This window comes from Rhipicephalus sanguineus, chromosome 5 (assembly GCF_013339695.2).
Source record: "Rhipicephalus sanguineus isolate Rsan-2018 chromosome 5, BIME_Rsan_1.4, whole genome shotgun sequence".
Classification (NCBI taxonomy): Eukaryota; Metazoa; Arthropoda; class Arachnida; order Ixodida; family Ixodidae; genus Rhipicephalus; species Rhipicephalus sanguineus.
The window spans coordinates 179,031,640-179,050,770 of record NC_051180.1 but is presented as its reverse complement, the minus strand read 5'-3'; the positions used below and the strand labels follow the sequence as shown (position 1 = coordinate 179,050,770).

Here is a 19,131-nt window from a genome sequence, read left to right as displayed (position 1 = left end):
ATGGTTATAATAAACCATGTTACGTCACCACGTTAGCGGATGGAAATAATACCTTGCCTACCAGGGGCGTAGCCAGGGGGGGAAGGTTGCAATCCCCCTCGAAATTTTTTACTTTGCATGTGTATATATGCACGCACACATACAAACGTACGCACGAACATACAAAAAGGATGGTGGAACCCCCCCCCCCCCCCCCGAAAAAATTTTCTGGCTACGCCTCTGTTGCCTATGATCATTGCCTCTTGAGCAGCACTAACTTAATGAATATTATGAAACTGACAAGTGCGAAAGTTGGTGGCGATGCGTATTTTTATACGGCGTGAACCTGTGGGATAATAAGTACCGCAAATCAATTCAAATCCATGCAAATAGTACGACTACGGACACCCTAGACATGTGCACTACAAACGCAACGCAAAACGTACAATTCACGCGTGCTTCATGTCGTTTGTGTGCTGTCCGGTGCGGCAACGCTAAAAATCATGCACAGTCAGTGTTGTAGGCGTTACTGAAAAAAGTAACTAAATGCGTTACTCGTTACACTATAAAAAAAGAAACGCGTTACCGCCCTACGTTACCTACAAAAAAATGTAACGTCACCGTTACCGTTACCGAAAAAAAAAGTAACGGACGTTACTCTGCCGTTACTCCGCAATCATAAATTTTAATCACTCTTTACTGCAGGAATCCACAATAATATTTTTTTAAATCTCAAATTTACGCTTCACATCAATCTTCTAACCCAAACAACGATTGTACTCAAAATGCTGATTTAACGAGGATTATTTGCACAAATGTACAGGAGCATAGCAATGTTATATTGGCTTAATGTTGCCTGTACAGTTACATGCAGGGTGTCGGAACGAAATGATTTTCGTTTCGGTTTTAGTTTCGTTCCACCGCAAAAAAGTTCCGGTCCGTTTCTGTTCCGGAACGAAAAAAAAATGTTCCATAACGGTACGCAACGGTTTTTTTAATGCAAAAATTTGAAGTTAAGGTAATCATAACATTGGATTTGCGATGTAGTTACTTGCCCTCCTCTTAGGAAAGTGGGACAAGGGTAAAACACGTTCTTCAAAGGAGCGGAAGTAATTGTACCACGAATTCCTACAAACTAGCACAAACCACTATTAATTTCAAAGTCATAGTATTTTCTCAAAAGACAAATACGAATTTTTTAATGGGCTCAATGCTTTGTGTCAAGAGAGTGAGCACGATCTCAGAAGCAGCACGTCATTGAGTGTACTCTCTGATGTGCGAGACTGCTGTTTTGATAAAAATATCGCCAGGCCTGCGCGGAACACGCAGCAGAGTCACAACGAGAGCTGGAAGAACGGACTTTGTAGAGCCCGTTGGAGAGTCTCTTGGGGCAACTAATACAAGTACACATGCAAGGTACCCAGTACGCCATAAATCATCCCAATTTTTCTGATGCAGAGAAGTTCCCACTATGCCATTTTTCGTCATTCTTCAGAGTGTCGTAGTACACGCTATACACATCTGTAAGACATTATGTACACTTCGTGCTGTGACTCATGATGATAAAGAATTATGGCTGAGCACTTTGCAGTGTGCGAATCTCGATAGTTTTATCGAGTTAAGAATGAACGCTACATAAAGCTGATGTCATCAGATGCATTAAGAACTGCAAAAGCACGCAAAACACGTTAAGGTCGAGAGATAGTTGCTTGGTGACATATCTCGTGCAGTACAACCACCCTACTAATTCCCATAGGGGCAGTTATCCAGCTACCTATAGTATTTGCATGGTCAGCATGGTTGAACAAAGGTGGTGTTTTAATATTTTTTATGCTTAAATGTGCTAATGCCGAAATGACGACATAGCGTATTTTTATGCTGACAAAAGTAGTATTCAAGAAGACTAAGCAGTTTTGCCAGGCGTCTGAAGCGGTCGTGATTATGGAGAAAACTAAGATTTGATTAAGGGGGAACAAGACCCTCTAGATCTGCTAGTGTTAGCTGGAACAGCGCACCGCTCGGGCACCTTGTGCCTTTGCATCGAATACGCAACCCTGGGCGCACTGCTCGTCAGCACTCACGCTTGTCAAGCGCGCCTCGCAAGCACGGATGGGGTGAGGAGAACTTTCTGTGTTCGCCTGTGCGCAGGTATGCAATGTCTTCCTTGTCGCAAAGGTTATTTACGTGTGTCAGGTACTGAACTGCTCGTGAGATAAAGATCAGGCTGTGCATAGAGTATTCGCCACTTTCGTGTGGGGGTATCAATGGGAACCAAAGCGCAGAAATAATTAGTTTTCTGCCTTCGGCATCTGCTGGGATAATGCATTTGTTTGTACACTAACTCACGCCTCGGTTTTAGTAGGCGCGTTGCTTATAAATGTACCGTGCTTGTAATCAGCCAAGCTATTTTAAAAATACTGCTTTATTGTTAATTTCGAGGCTCTGACTTACTAATGTTTGAAGTTTGAAAAACAGCACGTAGACGAAAACGTGCTCTATTTTCGGAAAAAGACGTAATTTCATTCCCATTCCATTCCGTCCAAAAGGCGCTTAATTCCATTTCCATTCCATCCGGGGTCGCGAAAACGTTGAATGATTCCGGAGTGCCAACTCCGCAACGCTGGTGGGAAGCATTAAACCACGCACTCTTTGCGCTATTAGCATTGTGTGCTGACTGGTTGTTATTTTGTTCTTCTGCCACGCTATATTACATATAATAACGCGATTGCTTGCCCGACATGACTGTATAGAGTATTTTTGCGAAGGAGTTACAAGCACCAGCGTGGCACAGTGGTGGAACACCCGACTGCCACGCAGAGGGTGCGGGTTGAAATCCCATCCGATCCTAGATATTTGTTTCTCATTTAACTTTTTCTTATCTCACGCGATAGCGGTCACGAACACTGGCGGCGGCGGACAACTATGGCGCCAAAATCAGCTGTTGTGATATCATAACGGCTTTCGCTGTAACAAACTTCAGCGCCTACAATACCCTTTCTACGCTGGCCTGCGTGACAAGCACGCAAAAGTCGTTAATATAGACATCTCTGGTTGCCACTGTTTTTGTTTTTCGCACAATTCCAACATATCTTTGCTTTGGAATTCCTGCCTGAGGTACGCGCTAATACTACCCTGAGATATGCACACAATGCATGAGCTCAGTTGCTCCGGATTGGGAAGTTTTCTCGTGAACCGAAAAACGATTGAAAAAAATTTCGGTTTCACTTTGGAACGAAAGAATAGATAGTTTCGGTTACGTTTTCGTTCCGGTCGAAAATATAGTTTTTTTTTTCGTTTTTCGTTTCCGGTTTTCGTTTCGCTCCGACACCCTGGTTACATGTGATGACATCTGCTTCTGGCGCATGGTGAAGCCATTTTTCTCAATGTGACACTATACACAATATGAGATTCCATCATCAACACTAACCGCAAATAAATCATCCCTGAATACTCAAGAAATATACAGTAATTCTGACGGCATGCTTCTACTTGCGAAATAGATGCGCAAATTTTGTAGTCAAGAAATGCTTTAATGGCCCAGTTATGGAAAAAAATATCTGTGCATAAACATTTTTTGTTCACTTTAACCCGTATAATTACCGCAAAAATGGCCAGCGTTTATGTAAGGATGTTCAAATCAGCCTCGCTCGCTCAGAAGTTCAATAACCAGAAACTAGCTGCAGTTGCAGAGAGAAAGCAAAATTTATTTTCTAAACAAAGTTGATAAGCCTTATCAACTTCGTAGCAACTATTATGTAGCAACTATAATAAAATGTATATTTAGAAGTTTTTCATAAATAGTTTCCTTCGCACTACAAGTTTGAAAGAACGTTACTTTACTCTTTGTTGCGCATACATTTTATACACAAGAAAACTCCTTTTTCACGGTAATACTGGTGTTTTACATCGTCGGAAATATTCGAGAACGACAGGTAATGATATTGGTCCCTCCATATTGATACGAGAGTTGCGGCCGCGGCAGAACGTTATCAGCGTGGCCGCGCATGTCATGCACAGCATCAGCGCTTGCAACGCTGTGCACACTTGAGCGCAGTCATGATGGCAAACGCGTTTTGGAAAAGTGGGCGGGTGGAAATAAAAGTCACAGTTTCGCCGCAAGGGCGAAGCAATGAATGCGATAGCAAGGAACTAATTCTATACGAAGTGAGGCTCGCCGATGATACTCTCAGTTTGAACAGCGCTTCTGTTGCAAAGGCGGCCGAAGCAGCGAAGGAAACTGGCGTGCTTCAAGTGCCGAGCTGTGACACTTGATAGTTCGCGCTCATCTTCTGTTTATTCATTTGGCGGCGTCCCTGAGCTCGAGTGACATTCGTACGCGCCGTAACATGAGCGCGGACATCACGGTGAAAGCGTGAAACATTCCTCTACCCATCGCCACGAGAAAACCGCGCGAGCAGACAGCGGAAGGGCAAGCTTCTCCCATGCGCAAATATAAGAAGAAGCGAGCGAGCTCGCCGACTACTTTTAAATGCGCCCGTCGGGCTTCTAGCGCCACCTCGCTGGTAATGAAGAAACGTTTATTATCGCCTGCTGTCTCTGAGTCCGTCCAGCGCTAAATGGTGTGTATATAACGCTCGCCGTTAGCTACGTGGAGGATCTGCGTTTCGTGGCGTAGTGGATAGCGCCGCTCGCTGGGGAGCAAGAGGTCCCTGGTTCGATTCCGCGCTTCGGAAGCATTTTTCTGAGTTATTTTTCTTTGGGGCCTTTATATATATATACATACTTATACATATACGGTGCATGACGGCGGCGACGGCGACGGCAAAATCCAGCCGAGACTGTCCATATAATTGCTATCGCAATAAAAGCCACAGCCGCACTGGAACGCTACCGTAGGGTTCCAGCGCTGCCATGATTGAGCACATCGCCGCGCGCGATCCACATGGCTTGCCCTGAAGAACAAGGAAACAAAAAATAAATCTTCAGTGAAAAGTTTGCAGGAACTTCTGAACAAAATGCAATGCCTGACGAAAGGGGCGGCAGCTTCGCTCCCTGTTCGACGGTTTTCACGGAAAGGAAATGGCTGAGTTTTTTAATTTGTAATATATATATATATATATATATATATATATATATATATATATATATATATATATATATATATATATATATATAATTGCAGAAAGATACTTATTCGACACCGGCGAAGAATATGAAGCAAAACGAGGAACACGTCAAAAGTCCAATGGCTTTTCAACGTTTCGGCAGTGAGAACGGCCTTCGTCTGAATAACCACGCATTCTGACGAAGGCTGGTCCCATGACAAAAAACCATTTCTAAAAAACAATTTTGTTTCCATCGTGTGCCTTGTTTTTCTTGACATATATCCCCTTGTAGCTTGATTCATTCTAGCATAGCATAATTCTACCATAGCTTAATTCCAAGGCACTCGATATTACATTATAAGAAATAAAATGAAGGAACGTGTTGTTCTGCGTGAGTTTCAATAATTATTCGTAATTACAATGAAATTAAGTATTTAATTATTCTGCAGTCAGTCATGTTCCATTTTTGCATAAAAAGAAACAAATGGTAGGCAAAAATGTGTGCACAATTAGTCTTTGGTTTCATTCATACGGAACACGTTGAGGTTAAGTCAAGATATACTGACTATGCAGAAGGTTGAAATCATCCAATGAGCAATGTATCTTGCCCTCACTTTTGGCCACAAATAGACACAACTAGCATAAACTAATGGCGTGCACAAATGTCGACGCCGGCAGGGGATATATATATATATATATATATATATATATATATATATATATATATATATATATATATATATATATATATATATATATATGTGTGTGTGTGTGTGTAAAGTAATGAGAGACAGAGACAGCACCCTTGCTGATGCCTAATTCGTCTCCTGGCCAGGGGCACAGCCCTTGGTCAGCCTCTTTGCCTAACGATGAATTACCATTGGATTGTTTTATCCGCAGTGGTATTAGTAGCATCCCTGTTGCGCTGGTGCCTTCAGGTGGGGGATTTATTCGGCTCAACAACCCAAAGGCTATCCGGGCGGAGCTGCAGGCCATGACACCACACTTCCAGGTGATAAGTGACGTGCGTCAGTTTGGAAGAGGTGGACTAGTATGTAGGTCGTCCGACCCCTCATGTGTTGCTGACATCCTAAAGTGCAGGACATTTGCATCGGTTCCGGTGAGTGCGTTCATCCCGCCTCATTTAGCATGCACTAAGGGAATTGTTCGAGGAGTCGACTCTCGACTAACACCAACTGAGACTCTGGAGAAGCTGGCTGATGCTGGGGTGATAGCTGTATACCGGTGCAACCGCGTAGTTAACGGTGAGAGAGTGCCCACTCAATCAGTTATTGCTACCTTTGCTGGTACATCTTGCCCATCAGAGTTGAAAATATGGCCGCTTATTTTTAGAGTAGAACGCCTTGCTTCTCGCCCACTGCAATGCCGTAACTGTTGGCGTTTTGGACACAGTACAGGGGGCTGTAAATCCAATTCACGCTGCCGAGTCTGTGGCGATGATCATCCATCTAGTGAATGCACTGCCGAAGTAGAGAAGTGCTGCCTTTGTGCAGGAAACCACGCGGCTGATGATTCCACTTGTTCGGCAAGAGCAAATGAAACCCAGTTGCTCGAAATAATCGACAGGCGACGATGCTCGCGGCGAGAAGCTATAACAGTTGTTAAGGATAGAGCCTTTGGATATGCTGGTGTAGCTGCGAGGCAAGATCCTCTAACTGACACAAAACTTTTGAATTTTATTGAGTCAGCGGTCGAGAAAGCAATGTCGAAGGCGATGGAGCACATCATTACGAGTGTAAGTGAGTGTATCTCGCAAGTTTTTTGTTCGCAAATGACACAGCTATTCTCAACAGCTGTAGTACCAATGGCCAAACCTGCATCTTGTGCAGCGGCAGAGTCGTCTAATTCAGTCCCACAGCGGACACCCCGAGAACACCAAATGTCAATTCCATCTGAACCCTCCACCTCAGAGCAAGCTGAGGCCCAGGATGAAATGGACATAAGCCATGAGACTAGGCGCCAGAAGCGAACTGGGTCTCCAGTAAATTCTCCCTGCCCAAGCACAAAAACCAAGAAAGGAAATTCAAATTCAAAGTCAGTTATTAAAGAAAGCATCTTGGAAACAGTAGTTGCTGAAGTAATCCGTTCATCAACATAGGCACTTTAAAAGTTTTACAGTGGAACTGTCGTTCTTTGATTTCTTCTTCAACGGATTTACTTTGTTTAGTTAATCAATTAAATCCTGACATAATATTATTACAAGAAACCTGGCTTAATCCTGCAAAAAATTATCATGTTAAAAATTTTCGTGCATTTCGGTTAGATCGTCCATCACTAGGAGGTGGTGTAATGATACTATTATCGAATAAATTTTGTCATACAGCGAGCATTGTCTATCAGCTAATGTCATCGGACTGTGAAATTTTGGCAATAGATCTCAGTATTCCAGGACATCGACCTTTTTCTATTATAAATGCATATTTTCCTATGGGTGTGCACAGTACACAACAATTAGATAGTGCCCTAGCCAGTTGCAAGAATGAATTCCTTCTTACCGGCGACTTCAACTCTCATCATGTTTCATGGTGATTTAGAACAGACTCCTCTGGCACACTTCTGTGGGACTGGGTCAGTCATAAAAACCTTACATGCCTAAACATGAGGCAGCCTACATTCATTCGCGGTCGGGCACGATCAGTGTTAGACCTTTCATTTTGTAGTTCCAGTGTTTCAGTGAAGGCTTGGAGAACAATTGATTTTGCTTCAAATAGCGACCACCTTCCTGTGTATTTTGAAATCGCCTGTCCCATAACATCACTCGACAGAAAACAGAGAACATTAGTCAATTATAGAAAGTTTAAAGTCTGCTTGAGTTCTAATATTAAGACAGTGTCCAGTGGCAGAAACGAAGACCTCGGAGTGAACGTATGTTCAACTTTAGAAGCCTGCAAAAACGCATCAGAATTTGTAATTTCTTCGGCGTCATCCAAGAATGCCCCGCCTAGCAGGTGGTGGAACCATGAGTGCACACGGGATTATAGAAGAAGGAAAGCTGCATGGAAAAGACTTATATGTAATCAGAGTCCACAAAATTGGAAGGATTACCAATTCATTGCAGCAACATTCAAACGTACAGTTTCACGTGCCAAAGAGGAATTTGATAAAAAACAATTCGACTACCTGTCTAAATCGAATAACAAACGTGCGTTATTCAATTTCCTTCGGTGCAGAAAGAGGATACAAGTGCCAGGAAATGCGGACTCGATAGTTTACACCTCACAAGAACTACAGGAATCATTAGATTAATTGGCTTTAGGACTAGAAAACAGGTTCGCAACGCGACTTTCAAATTCCGTTTCTTCACCAGTATTCTCAGAATACTCAGAAGTATCGACTTTCGAATTAGCTCAAGTCATGGAAGGATTGCCAGATGCTGCACCAGGTCCTGATGGAATAACAAATACAATGCTAAAGATATTGTACCAAGAATACCCGGATGATCTTTTAGGCTTGGTAAACTATTCCCTTAGAAAAGCATGGATACCTTATGAATGGAAGATTGCCAAAATTATACCATTGCTTAAGAAGCAAGGGGCAGGGTATAATCTCGATAACATAAGACCAATAGCATTAACATCCAATGTAGTAAAACTTATTGAAAGGGTCCTCCATGCCCATATATTAAAATTTATTAACGATAAACAATTATTGAGTTCGTGTCAAATAGGTTTTAGATCTGGTTATTCAATATGGCACGCGCATGTGGACCTAGAAAGCCGTATTCACATTGCCCGCCACAAAAAACAGTATGCGGCATTAGTTACATTAGACATATGTAAAGCATATGACAGTGTAGAGCATCCCATTCTAATTAATCGGTAGTGGAGTCACGGATTTCCTGCTTATATAGTAGCCTGGGTGACGGAATTTTTAAGTGGCATAGAGTTTTACTGTTTTCAAGACGGCTTCTCCTCTTCTAAACACAAACAAACTCGGGGTGTACCTCAGGGGTCCGTACTGTCCCCAGTTCTGTTTAACATCTTGCTGAGTGCTATCCCCCTGCATCCAGATGTGAAAACTTATGTGTATGCAGACGACATTGCTTTCTTTGCGATGGCCCCTGACATTCATTGTTTATACAGTACACTGCAAGCATACTTAAAGGCACTCGAAATTTGGCTAGATGGTTTACAGTTGAACCTGAATGCTAATAAGTGTGCTATTCTCGTTTTTCCTGTTCAAGACGCTGTGCACATATCTATTAATTATAAGCTCCAAGATATCCCGCAAGTCGAATCATTAAAGTACCTTGGAGTTTTTTATAATGAACATCTCAATTGGGGTCCCCATATTGAATACGTCGCGACAAAAGGAGTACGCGCTATGGGTGTTTTGCGCAGGGTGAGCAGCCGTAGATCCGGGATGAGAAGAAAGGCACTCTTGATGATATATAAAATGTATGTCCGGCCGGTGTTAGAATTTGGTTGTGTTCTATTTTCTGGTGCGCCAGCGTACAAGCTTCGGCCGCTAGTTCTACTTGAGAGAGAAGCTCTACGGCTGTGCTTAGGCCTTCCTAAATACGCTGCAAATGCAGTGTTATACCTAGAAGCGCGCACGCCACCCCTTTTATGCCGATTTAACCTTCTAACGGTGCAAACTTTCTTAAGATTATACGAATCACCCTCTATCCGCGATCAGATAATTTTTATCTCGGACCCTGACTTCTTTTTCTCAGCGCGTTGGCCCAGATTTCATAAACCACAAATTGTATATGTTCAGTCGTTACTCGATCCACTAAAGGTACAAATTCGTGATTTGCTTCCTTTGACTACACAAGATAACTATCCCGAAATTGTGTATCATGATATCTTTCCGAACCACGCGAAATTGTTACCTTCCGGCATTTTAAATGGTTTGTTGCAAGAACATATACAAACTATGTCAACGAATGTTTTTATTGCAACGGATGCATCGCAGTCGGAGGAAAAATCTGGTATCGGAATATTTTGCCCTGAACTTGATTGGTCTTTTTCATTGCGATTGCCGGATTTTATTCCCGTTTTCCTTGCTGAATTTATGGCAATAATTCTGGCTTTACGTAAGTTAAGTACTTCAATTACAGTAGCGGCAGTAATGACCGATTCATTGTCTGTGTGCTCTTCGCTTTCCACATCCGGTGACACACCTATAACAAATCTCTTTAAAATACTGGTCCCCGCGCATCTACAATGTATTCATTTAATTTGGGTACCTGGCCACAAGGGTTTGTTTCGCAATGAAATGGCGGACAGCCTTGCAAAGGCGTCGCTGACTGCACCGATAATTCCTGTTTTCCCGCCAACAGCTCACATCACGACGGCGCGTTTCCGGACACTTACAATTAGAAAAAGCTTATTAGACTCGGCATTGACAGCGTCTCCAGAGTACAAGCACCTTCTATTCCCTTGGCACAGCGATTTAGCTAATTCAAGGTTGATGGAAGTCGCCCTAACAAAAATTCGTTGCCGCGTTACTTCCCTGAATTTTTACTTCCATCGATCAGGTTTTGTAAACTCCTCTCTGTGCCCCTTCTGTAATGAGGAAGAAACGATTAGTCATTTTTTCCTATCATGCCGCCGGTTCAACACATTCAGGAAACGAATACTTGTACCACCTCTTCGAAAACTAGGCCTGGAATTATCGGAATCCATTCTTCTTTCTTTTGGGGCAACTACCCTGGGGTACAGCCACAGGGATGTTATCTTTGCTGTTCAGGAATACATCATTGCGACTAAAAGAATATCTTGCTAAATTCCATGAGCATTAAAATTTTTCATTACTCATAATTGGCACTTTAATTCAAAACAAATAGCGTAATAAGGAGTCACAACATACAGAAAATATAGGACGAATTCACCATCTACTCGGCCGATCCCCTCCATTGGGTATGTGCCATGACGAGAGGTCAACAACAACAACAACAACAACAACAACAACGACTGCGAGCGCGCGGAACAGTCGACAATGTTCCGTGGGCGGTGTTGGCTGCATCGCGGTGGTCCGTCCCGACCACGCTGCAAGTTGGTTGGGAGACCTGCCAGAAGTGCTACTGGCTGCATGGCGGTGGTCGGTCCAGGCCACGCGACGACTTGGCTTGAGAAGGCGCCTCAGCGTGCTCTAGCGGGCGACCCTGGGTGATATAGTGTGGTCGTATGTAGCCCGCACGTTTATGCCGTCGCAATTGGGAGAACAGGGCAGGAAGTGGGGGGCCCTGTAACGCCACTTGCTGCACCAAACAAGGCCATCTGCGCTTTTCGCAGTGGTTCGAGGGGCCTCTAGGTGTCTTACTAGACGTCTGTGGCAGCGGGAAGCTGAGTTCGCGCGCAGACCTTCGAGGCTGACCTTTTCTTGAAGCGACGCTGCGAGCAGCCGAGACATCCTCGTCAGAAGCCGCTCCAACAGCCGGAGACTTGGGCTGTACGGGCAGGTCTTCTATCGAAACGTTCTCTGCCGTGTCAGACACCTTGGCGGCTTCTGGATAGACGTCTCGCAGCAAGTTGCAAACGTTCTCGCGTTCTGCCATGGCATGCTGTGAGGTACGCTGATTCGGTTTCGTCTGTTTAGAGGGGGTCTTTGCTGAAATGCAATATATATATATATATATATATATATATATATATATATATATATATATATATATATATATATAGAGAGAGAGAGAGAGAGAGAGAGAGAGAGAGACAGAGAGAGAGAGAGAGAGAGAGAGAGAGACAGAGAGAGAGGGAAGAAAACAAAGAGTGCGGCTTTCGTTGGTTTGGCACAGTATGTTCGCTAGCGTTTCGTTCGTCCTATCCATCGAGTGACCAGAGCGGCAAAGTAGAGGGACGATCATGCCCTTAGCACTGGGATAGTGATCATCATTATATGATATGCTGACCGCTTCGGAGTTGTTCTTAGGTTTTGCATTAGCGTTTCTACCGGTATGCTATATTAAAGATGGATTTTCCAACTTTGGTTTGACTAGGGGTGTGCGAATAGTGAATTTTAAAACTGACTCGAACACGAATAAGAATCGAATACTGTTCGAATAGTTTTCGAAGAGTAAAGCAGCCCTTGACTGGTAGCGTAGCAATTTTCAAAACAGCCCAGGCATTCTATAACATTTTGTTTGAAACAAATATTCACAAGCTTAAACAAAGGAACATTACACAAAAAAAACACCACAATTATTTAAACTGGGGCAAGCTGGTTTACAGCGGCAACTATGGCCTTCCAAATATTTTGTAACGTACAGGCTGAAATATAGCAGTGACTGCAATATTCAAGGTGGTACTTTATCAACGGCTTCTAAATAATACTGATACACAAATATAAAGCAATTTTCATGCGTTAACATCATCACGAATGTTATGGGGAACACAGTGGACGGATGATAGTGTCGCTTTGGCGACACTGGTACCTAGGCTGCACGCATGTCGATAATTTGATGATGAAAACAAGAAGCCTTGCCCCTCGCTGTTCCAACGTATCGTTCCTTCGAGCATATTTCGTCACAAGGATGGCTTGCAGTTCGGTGCTTCGTCTTGTGCTTTCTTCTGTTGTCCCCGTCTTTGTGCGCTGTAGTCTTCAAGATGCATTTTTCGTTGTTGCGGAATATTCGAAAAATATTCGGCATTTCGAATATGCCCTATTCGATTCGAGCACCTAATCGAGTACAACGCTATTCGATTCGTTATTAGAAATTTTCCAATATTCGCACACCCGTAGGTTTGACGTAAGTCACAATTTTTTTTTCATGGTGAGGTAGGTTGAGGTAGGTTTAAAATATCGCTTTAAGTGCCTGAACGTTCAATCATACTTCGATGCCATCTGGTTGATGTGGAGTGCCCATGTCGATTTTTTTTCTCTCTCTCATTCCTCCTCGCCTGCAGTTGTTAGACACCATCATAATCATGACCAGCCTGACTGCGCCCACTGCAGGGCAAATGTCTTTCCCGCGTTTCGGCAATCAACCCGATCTTGTGCTTGCAGCGGCCACGTTATCCACGCAAACTTCTCTCATGTCCCCACGTAACTTTCTCTTTCTCCCTCGCGCGTTTTCCTTCGCTTGGAATCCAGTCTGTTACTCTTAATGACCAGCGGTTATCTTGCTTACGCGTTGCATGCCCTGCCCAGGTCCACTTCCACGTCTTGAATTCGACTAAGATGTCCTTAACGCCCGTTTGCTCCCTGACCCACTCTGCTCTCTTTTTGTCCCTTACTGTCACGCCTATCATTTTCCTTTGCATTGCATGCTGCGTGTTCCTCAATTTAGGTTGAACTCTCTTTGTAAGCCTCCAAGTTTCTGCTCCGAAAGTAAGTACCGGTGTGATGCAGCTCTTATATACTTTTCACTTGAGTGATAGTGGTAAACTACCACTCATAATTTGAGAATGCCAGCCGCTCCATCCCATTCGTATTGTTCTAAGTACTTCAGTCACTAGGCTGGGCTCCGCGGTCACACGCATTCCTAAGTAGACGTATTCCTTTACCACTTTCATTGCCTCGGTACCTATCGCAAAGCGCTGTTTTCTTCCGAGACTGTTGAACAGTGCTTTAGTTTTCTGTATATTAACTTTCAGACCTGTATAAAAGCTTGTTAGGCATACCTAGCCTTTATAGCAAGGATCTTGTTCGTTTTCAACAGCCCGCTAATTTTATGGCTTCTTGGGACGTCGGTAGTCGGGCGAATTGGCGTAGCCAAAAACTTTTTCGAGGGAGTGGGTCGTTCAACGACCCTTTGTAAATGTTCGTTCGTGCCCGTTTGTATGTTTGCGTATATATACAAACCTGCAAAATTAAAAAAAATGTCGGGGGGTTGAACCCTCCCCCCCCCCCCGCCCCGCTACCTACGCCAGTGGTCGGGCGTGAAATTTATGGGCGCGTTTGGTCTCTTCGCAGGGCACTATGGCGACTACCCGCTACCTCGCCGGCTTCGGAAGCGTGCTGGTCTGGAGGCCACTGCAATTCGTCGAACACATACCCGGACATCCGGGTTTGCAATCTGTGCGGTGTCGTGGCACGTGTAACCATGCTGCTTCCCTGTTCGCATGTATTTTGCAAGGTCTGCTATGACCAGGTTCAGGCGAAGAACCAATCCTGCCCGGTGGACAAAAGAAAGATAAACCAGGAGCAAGTGCAAACACTGGAGCTCAAAAGGGACCAATTGGATGACCGCAGGGTGCTCTGCCTGAATGCGAGACACGGTTGTAGCTTCATGGGCAGCATCACTGACTTTGAGGTATTAGTCATGATATCGATTTATACATTAGAAGTAGGTTGGTTGGATGGTTTTCCTTTTTTTTAGTTCAGCCAGTCAGTGTTTGTGTCAGTCGGTGTGTCGGTAAGTTGTTGGATTTAGTGGCACAAAAGCAGCTAAGACTAGACTACGGCAGTAGCATGGTGAAAATGTTTATGTAGGGAACACACCACACACTTAACACATTGAAGTTTACTTAAAACTCGACTTCCTATCACAAGGAGATCGCATCACTCAGAGGCAGTGCGCCTGCTCTGGTGATGCACGAGTGAATCTAGAAGTGCTATTTTCGGGGCAGCTACACTCTGCACGCAGCTACACTCTGCAGCGTGCTAGGGAGACACACAAACGAACGAAAAACCGCTAGGAATATACGAGCACGAAAGAGCCAATAGCGAGTTAAAAACTGTTTGACAGATTCAAGAGAGATGTGTATACACATGGAGAAAAGAAAATGTGGCACGTGTACGACACAAGCCAGGGGACAAACCAATCTGTCTTCAGACCTCACGTCTAATATTATCAGCTATAGCGTTGCTGTTAAATCGATCACTATAATTTGAATTAATAACTATACAAAAATATCGCTATGAATGTCAGCAGGTCAGTCATCCATGGCACTTTGCTACATATGGCAGCTCGTGTGAGCGTGAGCGAAAATTTGCGTGCACAGCCGTTGTCTCGTGATCTACAGACACCAAATAAATCATTCAAGCCTTCCCTGCACCTGATTGGCGCTCAATGTTTGTTAGCGAATCATCGATTTCAACAGTTGCTGATAATGTAGCTTTTACTCAAAAGCAAGCTAATGGTACACCTCGGTAAACATGAGGAGTCAAGACTGAGATTGATTTTTACCATGGCCTGCAACTGGTACACCAACTGTATTTTTCGTCTTCTTTCTTTGAATAGCATTTCTTATTGTGTGAAACAAAGAGTTGTTAGATCGCGCTTGCCCTGTTTGTACTATTGCTTTCCTTGCGTTTTAGGGGCGAAGCACCTTAAGACGTCACAATGTCCGTCCGTCCGCCGTAGTCTACAGTCGAAGCGCAGGTGCAAAACAGCTGTGCATAAACCGTGTATACAGAGCGAGCATAGCACGCATATGGTTTAGAAATAGACCGTACTCGGCGCGGCGCCGCACGAAAGCTGCTCGAAAACAAACGCATAGATTAACAGGTGACAACATGCGCAAAACCGTCTACAGAGCGCGCGTAGCGCGCACATTGTCCCAGAATAGACCGTTCTCGGGCGCGGCGCCACGCGACCTCGTCTTTGCCAACTTCAGGGTAGATCCGATCGAGGAACCATTGGCTCTACATTTCAGGACCGCAAAGCAGTAATAATGAAGGCATAACGGAATCCACAACTGGACACGACATACGTGTTATCACCAATGAAACACATTGTACATAGCTGTACACACGCGCTGTAACTCATACATGCGCGAGTGGGCAATGTCACGGGAGATTCACGGTTACCGAACGATTCCCAGTGCTTCACCCACTCATCATCATTCACTTCGTGGATATGCATGGATTTTTTTGTCTCACTAGTGCACTGCCATTATAGCTAGGGAATCTAGGTTGCCAGTTGTTGTAAACGGGAGTTTGCACGGCATAGCGGTCTCTGATGAGCTATAGCACTGATTTTATGGGGAAATAACTGTGTGTGAGTTCATGTTACATTACGGTTCAACGTCTCATTTTAGTTGTGCACTGCTGTAGTTCTGCGCTGCTGTACAAAACACAGCGTTCCACCGCATTGAAGACAAGAGTAACCTGCGCGTAGTGCATTTTAAAACATCTAGATATCGAGATTCTTCCATAATTGACAAGTGCAGTACGGTGGCTGATCATGAGGCAAGCTGTACAACTTAACATTTTTGTCCATTTGACGTTTGTGCTTTGAAACTTCATTGATTCCGACATTAAATTCGGGACGCTCAGGGTCCAAATGATGCACCTAAATCTGAACAAACGAGCGACATCGAAACCACGCTGTCGTGCTTAGCAGCCTGATATCATATACGCTAGCGCAGGTGCCGAGTTCTTTTCCATATATTGCTGTAAACTGCGCGAAGACCGGGCTTTGATTGATTGATTGATGTAATACACCTTTGTGCGCAAATGCGAAACATTATAGCCAGATATATTTCATTGAAAAACCAGAAGGAGGCTGCTTCGCAAAATGTACGTATGTACGCAATAATGTTCGTATATTGTTTCTCACTTCTATCTTTGCAAACCTTAACAGGCGCTGCCTATATGTACAGACGCAGACAAAACTTTGCGAGATGCCAGAGTGCTATTCGAAAGCTGCCTCTGGGACACCAGGAGGCGCATCGCGCGCGTCGAGGCGAGGGTGAGGACAGCCGCGTCGTCTGCTACGACGGCCGCCATCGCGAATCCCGCCGCAGCGCGGCAGCATGCGAAACGCACTACACAACGCGCTTGCGGTGCGCGGATACGTCCGGAAATAAGTGCACGCTAGCGAGCTTTCTCTTTTTCTTTCCTTTTTTGAAGCTTGGACCGCTTTTATTGCTGTTGTTTACTAAATGCTTATTAAAGAACCATGTAATTCATGTAAGCTGACGGCCTTTGCATGTGTTATGCGCTAGAGCTGGACGTAGACTCAGTTATGTTGAAAACAAATCCTCTTCCTTACGCCGGAAAGGCCAAATTCTAAAGCTTTACTTAATTTTCTCGTAAGCTCTGCATTCCGAGTACATAAATAATCGTTTAAAGTATTTATATACATGTCAGCAGCAGCAGTATATGTATCTCAACACACGCATTTCAATGTTGCGAAGCTACCTAAGCGCTATTAAGATGGCTCATTTTGCTAAGTTTACAAAGAATTTACTCGTTTTTTATAAATGGCATCATACATATTGTACACAGAATAAAGGGCAGTATGGTGCAAATATCCTCATAAAACGAAGTAAAAGCTTCTTTATCATTGCTGACATTTCTTGCTTCTCACAATCTGTGGCCGCTACTGTATCGGCACTCTAGTTGCACCTTGAGTCCTTATCACGATGAATACGTTGTGTAGCATGCCATAAAGTTTTGCATACGCGCCGTATCCATGCGTTTTTTCTTCTTTTTTTTGTATCTGCAGTTTCTTTTTCTGTATCTGCAGCCTTTCTCTTTTTTTTTGCATGCCCAATTGCATGTATATTATTGAGTGTTTCCAATAATGTTTTGCACTTAGCGCGGCAGCTAGATGCACGGCGTCGTTCATTTGTCTCTTTTATTAATAATAATGCCTGGGGTTTTACGTGCCAGAACTATTATATGATTATGAGGCACGCCGTAGTAGAGGGCTCCATGAATTTTGACCATCTGGTGTTCTTTAACCGGCACTGACATCGTAGAGTACACGGGCCTCTAGCATTTCGCCTCTACCTAAATGCGACCGCCGCGGCCAGGATCGAACCCGTGACTTGCGGGTCAGCAGCTGAGCACCTAACCACTATACCACCGTGGTAGACGTATCTTTTAAGGCGAAAGCCTTAAATGTCTCATCAAACGCGAAATTTGACCGTCGGCGTCCCGCGTCTACGACGTCAGCGTACCGCGGCGTCGGGGACGAGGGATGCAAAAAATTGTCGCGTGATGACGTCATCATGACTTCACAAATTTTGACGACACTTCACATGATGCCGTTATCACGTGACATCGTAGCTTGGTCAAAAGTGTGCAGATCACGGAGGCAGTGCAAAACCAAAAGAGCTAGGTGCCTCCAATCTTGGAGGCAATGCAAAATCGCGCTAGGTGTGAAAAAAAAACTTAAGACGACGACGATGGCTTTCGCCTTTGAGTCATCTGTAGTGAATGCATAAGGGACACTGTGCGTTTTTCTTGCATTAACTGGTTTTCCAGGAGGTACTCATTGTATAACTTGACTTTGTTTCTTGTATTTTTTTTACTGACATAGTGTGTCTACCGCACACAATGCTGCCCCATCTTGTTGTTTTCACGCGTATTCTTTGTATAGATGCTTCGCGAGTACTGTTTGTATGTGCGCTCCTGTATGATCCTTCATGGCTTACAATATAAATAAATAAATAAATAAATAAATAAATAAATAAATAAATAAATAAATAAATAAATAAATAAATAAATAAATAATGCTTGTCAAATAATTTAAATATTGAATGTCTGTGTGTGTGTGCGCGCGCGCGTGTGTAAACGCCTGCCGTTCCCATATCCAGTGTACAGGTCATTTATTTGTGCGCATTAATACTGGGGTGACAGAAGCAATTACACAAGTAAAGTGCTCCATGGCAGAATTTGCTAAAGCCTGCCACTAGTCGCTTCACAATGATCGTGCATGATTTAAAGAAAATAACGTATTGATTTAGGACAGGACGAAAAGGTAACCTTGAAACAGAGAAACAGCGAAGAATAAAAAAAGGTTTAACTACACACATCAGACGACGCAGAAGGCGTACTTAAACCACGGAAAAGAATATAGAAGACAAGAACCCGCCGTAGTTTTCTAGTGGTTATGGTGCTCGACTGCTGACCCGATGGTCGCGGGATCGAATCCCGGCCGCAGCGGCCCCAATTCGATGGAGGCGATGTTCCAGAGGCCCGTGTACAAAGATTTAGGTGGCAACAGATGGTCGAAATTTCCGGAGCCGGCCACTACGGCGTCTCTCATAATCATATCGTGGTTTTGGGACGTAAATTCCCACACATAATTATTATTAGAAAAAAAAAGAGGATGTCATCTGCAGGCAATTACACATAATATATTCCATGATAAATTTCACACCACAAAAAAAAGTCAAAGCAAAAATCAAAGGCAGATACAGGACCAACCAAGTGCAGTAAGGAA

General features: G+C 43.9%; 1 pseudogene; it reads left to right on the top strand.

Moving 5' to 3' along the window:
• The first annotated feature begins 13,931 nt into the window (after positions 1 to 13,931).
• The window catches only part of LOC119395123 (uncharacterized), a 41,522-nt pseudogene continuing 36,322 nt past the window's right edge, over positions 13,932 to 19,131 (top strand).